Raw genomic sequence first — 9353 nt, 5'->3', positions numbered from 1 at the left:
AAGCCACTCAGTTCTCAAGGGCAATTAGGGATGGACAACAAATGCTGGCTTTGCCAGTGACGCCCACATCCCATAAAAGAATTTTTTAAAAAGGCTGATATCTGCAAAGTGAAGCCATCGCTCACATATAGAACTGGATACTGAAAGGAACTATGTGAGTCCCAAATTCATATACAGTACCAGAGACTGATAGATCCAAAGTGAAGCCATCATTCACAGAAAGAACTGGAGACTGAAAGACACAGAATAAGTCCCACTTTCACATAAAGAACCAGAGACTGATAGATACAAAGCGAAGCCATCATTCACATATAGAACTAGAGACTGAAAGAAACAGAATGAGTCTCACTTTCACATAAAGGACCAAAGAGAGATAGACACAAAGTGAAGCCATCACTCACATATTGACCTGGAGAGTGAAAGTAACTAGGTGAGTCCCACAGTCACATACAGTACCAGAGACTGATAGCTACAAAGTGAAGCCATCACTCACATATAGAACTGAAGACTGACAGACACAGAATGAGGCTCACATTCACATACAGTACCACAGACTGATAAATACAAAGTGATTTCATCACTCACAGATAGAACTGAAGACTGACAGACACAGAATGAGGCTCACATTCACATACACGACCACAGACTGATAAATACAAAGTGATTTCATCACTCACATATAGAACTGAAGACTGACAGACACAAAATGAGGCTCACATTCACATACACTACCACAGACTGATAAATACAAAGTGATTTCATCACTCACATATAGAACTGAAGACTGACAGACACAGAATGAGGCTCACATTCACATACACGACCACAGACTGATAAATACAAAGTGATTTCATCACTCACATATAGAACTGAAGACTGACAGACACAGAATGAGGCTCACATTCACATACACTACCACAGACTGATAAATACAAAGTGATTTCATCACTCACATATAGAACTGAAGACTGACAGACACAGAATGAGGCTCACATTCACATACACGACCACAGACTGATAAATACAAAGTGATTTCATCACTCACATAAGAACTAAAGACTGACAGGCACAGAATGAGGCTCACATTCATGTATAGTACCACAGTCTGTCAGATACAGAATGAATGACACACTGACACGCCACCATCGGAAAATAACAGAAAAATAATGAATCTCACACGCACATACAGTCCCAGAGACTGACTGATATAGAATGAAGGTTTCAGTCTCATGCAGTAACAGAGACTGACATATGCAAAATATGTCCCACATTCAAACACGCTATCAGAGATTGTCAGTTACAGCATTAATTCTGCAACCACACAGTGTGCCAGGGATTGATAAACAGAAAATTAATTCAATGCACATATACTGTACCAGAGACTGACAGAATTATAACTCTGCTTGTATTTATAAGTTCACACACTGCCAAAGAGTCGAAGAGTCGGGACATGATGCTAAAGCAGTGCTAAACACTAGTTGGAGTGCAGCTAGAGTATTTCTGGTCACTGCTTTACAGGAAGGATGTGATCCTGCTAGAGGCGGTACAGAGGAGATTTGTGAGGATATTGGCAGGATTGGATAATTTTAACTGTGAGAAAATCGAAACATAGAATCATAGAAAGTTTATGGCACAGAAATAGGCCATTGTCCCATTGTGTCTGGGCTGGACAAAATACGAGCCATCCAGTCTAATCCCACCATCCAGCATTTGGTCCATAGCCCTGCAGGTTCGAGCATTTGAGGTGCAGATCCAGACATCTTTTAAATAGATTGAGGTTTTCTACCTTTAATACCCTGTCAGACAGCGAGTTTCAGACTGACACCATGCTCTAGGAGAAAAAAAAACACTCATCCTCCCTCTCCTCTTTCTACCAAGCAATTTAAATCTATGCCCCCCAGTCACTGACCTCTCTGATAAGGTAAATAGGTCCTTTACATTCACTCTATCCAGGCGCCTCACAATTTTGTACATTTCAAATCTCCCCTCAGTCTTCTCTGTTCCATGGAGAACAACTCTTATGCTGAGTATGCGGGGGCTGTTATCTTTGGAACTTTGGAGGGGGGAGGGGCAGAATATTGGAGGTCTTCAAAACTTACGAAGTGCCAAGATAGAGTGGACAGGAAGGATCTATTTCACTCTGCAGAAAGGTCAATATCAATGGGGCAAACATTTAAATTAATTGGCAGAAGGATTAGAGGAGAGTTCAGGAGTATTCATTTTCACCCAGAGGGCAATGGGTGGCCTGGACCTCACTGCCTGAAAGGGTGGTAGAAGCAGAAACCTTTATGACATGTAACACAATCTTAGACATGCACTTGACGTATTGTAGCATACAGGGCTATGGACCAAAAGACAGAAAGTAAGATGAGACTGGACAGCACTTATGCAGCTGGCGTGGACACAATGGGCCGAATGGCCAATATCTGTGCGTGGAATTTTTAAGGATCTATGTTTTTAATTGATACTGTGTCATTCACTCTTTTTGTGAATGAGATTTAACATGTTATGTCGATACCAGCCTGCTCTCATTGAATTAATGCAATATATTTCACATAGATACTATATGATGTTTCAGAACTGGTTCGCAGTTTATATCAGGCTGGACTAAGGGAATGGACATTTCAGTTAAATTATATGCGTAAGTTTTAAACTGGTATCTGAGTTTGTATACTGTATTTCCAGATCTCAATCTCAATCTGATCACAGACATTGAATTTGACTTGTTTCTAATTTATATGTCAGGGCATACTATGGGAATTAGTACCACCAATTTTAAACCCATAATGTGTCTAAATGTTGGAGTGATGTTTAATGAGAATCTCAGGGTACATTATTGGGATTCAAACAAGTGCCATCTGGTATCTAACTTGGAGCTAAGGCTGCACTATTGTGGGATTGACACAGTGACAATTTGATAGTGAGTTTGGACTGGAGTTTATGTGTCTGTCTGTCAGTGGGCTGAGTTGCGGTGACATGGAAGCAGCGTCTATCCATTTCCATCTCTGGGTATTGAAGATGGCGTGTTTAAGACAGCAGTTAGTGTTCATCTATCAGTCAGTGCAGGAGGAGAGAGAAAAGCAGAGGGGCTGGAGGGACAGAGAGAGACTAACTTGTATCTTTACATCAATCAATACAGCTCCATGTGCAAAGAACTTAACAATTTAATGATAGATATTGTTTCAAATACTCCAGGTAATGTCTGAGGTAAGCGATGGTATAATAGTGGTGCACATAGATTAGATTAGAGATACAGCACTGAAACAGGCCCTTCGGCCCACCGAGTCTGTGCCGACCATCAACCACCCATTTATACTAATCCCACACGACCATATTCCTACCAAACATCCTCACCTGTCCCTATATTTCCCTACCACCTACACTACTGACAATTTATAATGGCCAATTTACCTATCAACCTGCAAGTCTTTTGGCTTGTGGGAGGAAACCGGAGCACCCGGAGAAAACCCACGCAGACACAGGGAGAACTTGCAAACTCCACACAGGCAGTACCCAGAATCGAACCCGGGTCCCTGGAGCTATGAGGTTGCAGTGCTAACCACTGTGCCACTGTGCCGCCCTATCCACTGTGCCACTGTGCCACATAGTTGCCTTCCAAGCAATTGATCCGGGATCGAACCTTGACCATCGCAAATCCCCAGCTTTTAATGCCTTTTATATCAGAAACTCAAGATCTGAACGAAATTTGATCCTGCCAACAGGGATTGTGTGTCTATAATGGGAAAGTGTTTCACACGAATAAAATAAAGCTTTTTAATGCTTTCTCTTTCATATCACATTCCGTCTAGCTTCATATTCAGCTTTTCTATTGCTGCTTATTATCTGTCCTGAAGTGTACAGGAGAAAAGCAATAAAATTGCACGGCTTTAGTGAACTTCATTCATTTCCAGTATTTTTGCCCTCTGCTGCTTCCCGTTTCTTATCTAAATGTCCATTGTCTACCAGAGGTGGGTTTTTCTTCAGAAAGATCAATCCTGCAGACGCCGGAAAACTGAAATAATAACAGAAGATGCTGGAAAGACTCAGCAGGCCACATAGCATCTGTGGAGGGAGGAAGGTGGGATTAACGTTTCGGGTCCAGAGTAGTGTCACCGATCTTAACCCTTAACCCGAGCTTCCCTCCCATACAGAAACTATAGGAGCTGATGGGTCTTACCAGCATTTTGAGCTTTGATTTGTATCTTATTTCTGTCTGTATTTCATCCCTTTCCCCTTGTAATGGTTTCTGTGAAACGTCCAGCGTTGTGCTCAGATCATCGTGTATTTATGTTTTGTTTATTTGAACTGATGTAAACAATGTAGAGTAAAATATAACAGGGCACATTTACAAAGAGCCAAGCAATGCAGTTTAATCAAGACTCGATTGATTTGTTCTTCATTGGGTGATTTATTCTTTATCTGACAGACTGTGGTCCTGTATATGAATATGGGACTCTTTCTGCGTCTGTCCGTCTCCGCAACGATATTTGAGTAATGGCTTCACTTTGCATCTGCCAGTCTGTGGTACTGAATATGAGTGTGGGAATCATTCTCTCTCTTTTCTCTGCAATAATGTACTTGAGTGTCGGCTTCAGTTTGGACTAATGGGATTGAAATTTCGTCTTTCAGTCGGACTCAAAGTGAAATTTGTAGACTGATACGTGTGCGATGTATTATTGGGATAAATTCAGTTCCCTTCAACCATGTATAGTGTGTCAATTCTATCTGATATTAAATGTGCAGTTAAGTCTACCGTGGCACAGTGTCTTTCAATGTGACAGGTCGTGTGATTTTGGGCTGAGATTTATATATTTACCTGTCAGCAGGTATTTTATAGGAGGTGGCATTTGTTGTCATCCCTTACTGCACAGCAACTGAGTAATGCACTTCAGAGTCAAACACATTGCTGCGGTTCTGGACTCACATGTAGGTGAGACCAGCTAACGACAGAGAGCACAGGGAAACATTAGTGAAAGTCCCTTTCAATGTTAGATTTTGTGTGTCAATTAATTGAATTTATTGATTAATTGAACATTAATTCCACCAGCTGCTGTGTGCGATTTGAACCCGTGTAGCAATGAGATGAGCTTGGATGGTTGGACTACTAGTTTAGTGATATGACCACAACGCCATGGCTCTTCCACCACCCCCTCCCCACCCCCCGCCCACCAAACATCCCCCAATCCCGCAATAACTTCTGCACTTCTGCTGTGTTTGACCGTTGGATTGAAAATATATCTGTAGCACTTGGGATCTTGGGAAAATATGAACTAGGAGCCGGAGTTGGACACGCGGCCAATCGGGCCTGATCCACCATTCTACAAGATCATGGTTAATCTGATTGTGACCGCATCTTCACATTCCCGCCTACACCCGATGAACTTTTAACCCCTTGTGTAACAAGAATATATCTACCTCTGCCTTAAAAATATGCAAAGACTCTGCTTCCACCGCCTTTTGAGGAAGAGAGTGACAAAGACTCACGACATTTAAAAAAAATAAAACAATCTCCTCATCTCTGCCTTCAATGGGCGACCCTTATTTTTAGATAGTGACCCGTAGTTCTAGATTCTCCCACAGGAGGAAACATCCTTTCCACATCCCCCCTGTCAAGACCCCCCAGAATCTTCTATACTTCAATCAAGTCAGCTCTTACTTTTCGAAACGGCACTGGATGGAAGCCTAACTTGTACAACCATTCCTCCTAAGACAACCTGCCCATTCCATGTATTAGTCTTGTTAATCTTCTCTGAACAGCTTCCTTAAATAAGGGAACCAATACCGTACACAGTCCTCCGGATGTGATTTCACTGATTCTCTGTATAACTGAAACATAACATCCCTACTTCTGTATTCAATTCTCCTCGCAATAGTAAGAGCAGTAAGAGCCTGCCTACCCCTGCTCTCTGTGACTGTGGACCTGATGGTCTGTCAGTGTATCTGTGTGCTGGGAGTGATAATGTATCGACTGCGTGTGGGAAGGATGTTGTTGATAGCTTGGGTGGAGGAATCATCACATTCATGCTGCTTGATGGAATTTTTTGATGGGGCAACAGAGGAGATGAATACGGATAATGTATTTGTTGTTGTGTACATGAGCATCCAAAAAGATTTGATAAATTGTCACATAACAGGATTGTCAGCAAGGTTAGAGCCCATGGAGTAAAGGGGACAGTATCCGTGTGAATACGAAGTTGGCTGAGTGTTCGGACACAGAGTAGTGGTGAACAGCTGTTTTTTTTGGACTGGAGGAAGGTAAACATGGGGTTCCCCATGGTGTTAGGACCCCTGCCTTTCTTTATCCATATTAATGACGTTGACTTTGGTGGACAAGTACATTTGCACAATTTATACATTGCACAATATTTGGAAGTATTGAGAGATGTGAGGAGGATAGTGACAATCTTCAAGAGGACACGGCCAGGCTGGTGAAATAGGAAGGCAAGTGGCAGATGAAATTTATTGCAGAGAAATGTGAAGTGATTTTTTTCATTCTGAAAATCGAGCAGAGGCAAGATAAAATATAGGACACAATTCGAAAGGGGGTTCAGGATCAGAGGGACCTGGGGTATATGTGCAAAAATTGGTGACGGTGGCGGGGCTGGTTGAGAAAGTGGTTTACAAGGGAAACTGAATTCCTGGCTTGAAGGCTTCATAAATACAGGCATAGAGTACAAAAGCTAGGACGTTATGATAAACCTTTATAAAACACTGGTTCAACCTCAACTGGAATATTGTGTCCATTTCTGTGCACCACACTTTCGGAAGGATGTTAAGGTACTAGACCCACGCTCCCCAGACAGCAAACCTCAGCCTATAGCAGTCCAGTGCCAACACTGCTCACAAACCGGAATGTAATCGGGTGCAAGTGTCATGCTCGGAGTCCGCTCTTGCTTCATGTTCGATGCCCCGTCACTCTTCCTCTAACTTTCCTAATCTAACTTCAGATACCAGGCTTCAGACTGCTGGGGCACATGTCATATTGATTTGCATATGAATCAACATTCCTACATCGTTTTCAGGATCAAATCCTGGAATTCCCTCAATAAAACCACCAGGGAATCAGTGAATGATACAGCACAGATTGGGATCTATTCTTCCAATGTGCAGTGGGACTTGGGTGTCCTTGTCAATAAGTCACTGAAAGCGAACATACAGGTGTATCAAGCAATTAGGAAGGCTAATGGGATGTTAGCCTTTATCGCAACAGTATTTGAGTAAAGGAGTAGTGAAGACTTGCTTCAATTGTACAGAACTTTGGTTAGACCGCACTTGGAGTACTGTGTGCAGTTTAACCCCCTTTACCCGAAAAAGGATATTATCACCATAAAGGCAGTGCAACGAAGGTTCATCAGAATTTTTCCCAGGATGGCGGGACTGTCCAATGAAGAGAGATTTGTAAAAGTGGGCCGACAGTCTCTAGAGTTTCGAGGAATTAGCGGTGATCGCATTGAAACCTGCAAAAGACTTAAAGGGATGCACAGGTCGCTGCAGGTAAGATGTTTCCACTGGTTGGGGAGTCTAGAACCAGGGAACACAATTTCAAAATAGGTAGGGAGCCACTTAGGACAGAGATAAGGAGGCATTTATTTGCTCAGAGCGTTGTGAATCTTAGGAATTCTCGACCCCAGTTGGCTGTGAGTACGTTTCAAGCAGAGATTGACAAATTTCGTAAAATAGGGATATGGGGATAGTGTGGGAAAATTGGATTGTGGAGCAGGCTCGATGGGCTGAATGGCTATTCCTATTCCTATGTTCCTATGTCTCCCCAGAAATTCTATCATCAAGAAAGACAAATATATTAACATGTTGGAAATATTATTATCAGAAGTCACATGTCATATTGATTTGGCTATGTAACAACTTCATTGTGGCCGGGTTCAAACCCTGAAATTCCCTCAATAAAAAACACCAGAGAATGATGAAGCACAGATTGGAGTCTTTTCGGCCCATTGTTCCTGTTCTGGCTCTTAGATAGCGTCATTAAATTAATCCCACTCCCTCCCTGTTCATTCCCTGTAGCCCTGTAGGTTTTCCGCTTTAGGTATTTATCCAGTTACCCTTTGAAAGTTATTACCGAATCTGCTTCCACCGCTCTTTCACAGAGTTTATTCCAGATCTCAATAATTCACAATTGTTCTCTGCTGGTTCTTTTTGTCAATTACCTGAAATCTGTGTCCTCTGGTTCCCACACTTCTGCCACTGGTGCAGTTTCTCCTCACTGATAACATCTAAAGATTGCATGATCTTGGGCAGTTCCATTAAATTTGACTTTAAACTCCGCTTCCCCGCAGTGAAAACCCAGTGTTTCTCCAGTCTCTCCACATAACTGATGCCTTTCGTCCCTGATACCATTCTGGCAAAGCTCCTCTGAATCCTCTCTTAGGCCTTGACTCCATTTTAAAGTTCCCAGAATTGGACACAACATGTGAACTGGGGCTTAAACAGTCCTTTATAAAGATTTTGCCCAACTTCACTGCTTTAGAATTCAAACTTGCGTTATAATTGCAAGGACGATTCGGAACTCCACAGAAACGCTCTCGTGCGTTACAATAGTGAGCGCTGGGATCAGAGTGGGGGAAAATTTGCTCCTTTATATGTAATTACCCCACATTCTGAAGCCAAGTACATCTGTGGGAATGTATAGAAAAGTAAAGGACACATTTCATTGCCCTTGTTTCATACAAGAGGCATCGGCAATTTGGACAGGTGTCAGGACGGCGGAAAGACTGCTGATACTGATGAAGACTGAGAACATGATAAATACAAAGAATCAATTGTGAAGCACTGCAGTCAGAGTTGGGGATGTAGCTCAGTGGTAGAGCGCATGCTTCGCATGTATGAAGTCCTGGGTTCAATCCCCAGCATCTCCAAGTAGGTTTGAGAGGAGCGTTGCACCGCAACGGCAGTGCTGCACCGCTAAACTTTATGTTTAAATTCGCAGCAATAAATCGGTTTACTCAGTCAATTATATTGTCGCAGGACTTCATCGCACACCCTCTGGGCAGTCCACCTCAGCTGATAGCAGTCCAGTGTCAACACAGCTCACAGACGGGAATGTATCTCAGTGCAGTGTCGTGCTACAGTCCACACTTGCTTTATGCTGGATCCCCTGTCACTGTTCCACTCACTTTCCCAATCTAATGTCTAATGTCAGACTGGGCACTGCTGGGGCAAGACTGAGAGTTGGGCATTTGCGTGAGAAGCAGAAAGGGTGATGGAGTCTTGGGGCATGGAATCATAGAAAGGTGACAGCACAGAAGGAGTTCATTCAACCCGTCCAGCTCTCTGCAAGAGCAATTTAGCTGCTCCCACTTCCCTGGCATTTCCCCTTAACCCTGCAATTATCTCTT

At 42.7% G+C, this 9353-nt stretch overlaps 1 non-coding gene across 1 annotated transcript; it reads left to right on the top strand.

The window, feature by feature from the left end:
- Positions 1 to 8801: 8801 nt before the first annotated feature.
- On the top strand, positions 8802 to 8873 carry trnaa-cgc (transfer RNA alanine (anticodon CGC)). The gene has a single exon. It is a non-coding gene; the product is annotated as a tRNA-Ala (tRNA).
- The last annotated feature ends 480 nt before the right edge of the window (positions 8874 to 9353 follow it).

Source organism: Heterodontus francisci, unplaced genomic scaffold (assembly GCF_036365525.1).
Source record: "Heterodontus francisci isolate sHetFra1 unplaced genomic scaffold, sHetFra1.hap1 HAP1_SCAFFOLD_53, whole genome shotgun sequence".
NCBI lineage: Eukaryota > Metazoa > Chordata > Chondrichthyes > Heterodontiformes > Heterodontidae > Heterodontus > Heterodontus francisci.
This window is presented reverse-complemented; position numbering and strand designations above follow the sequence as displayed.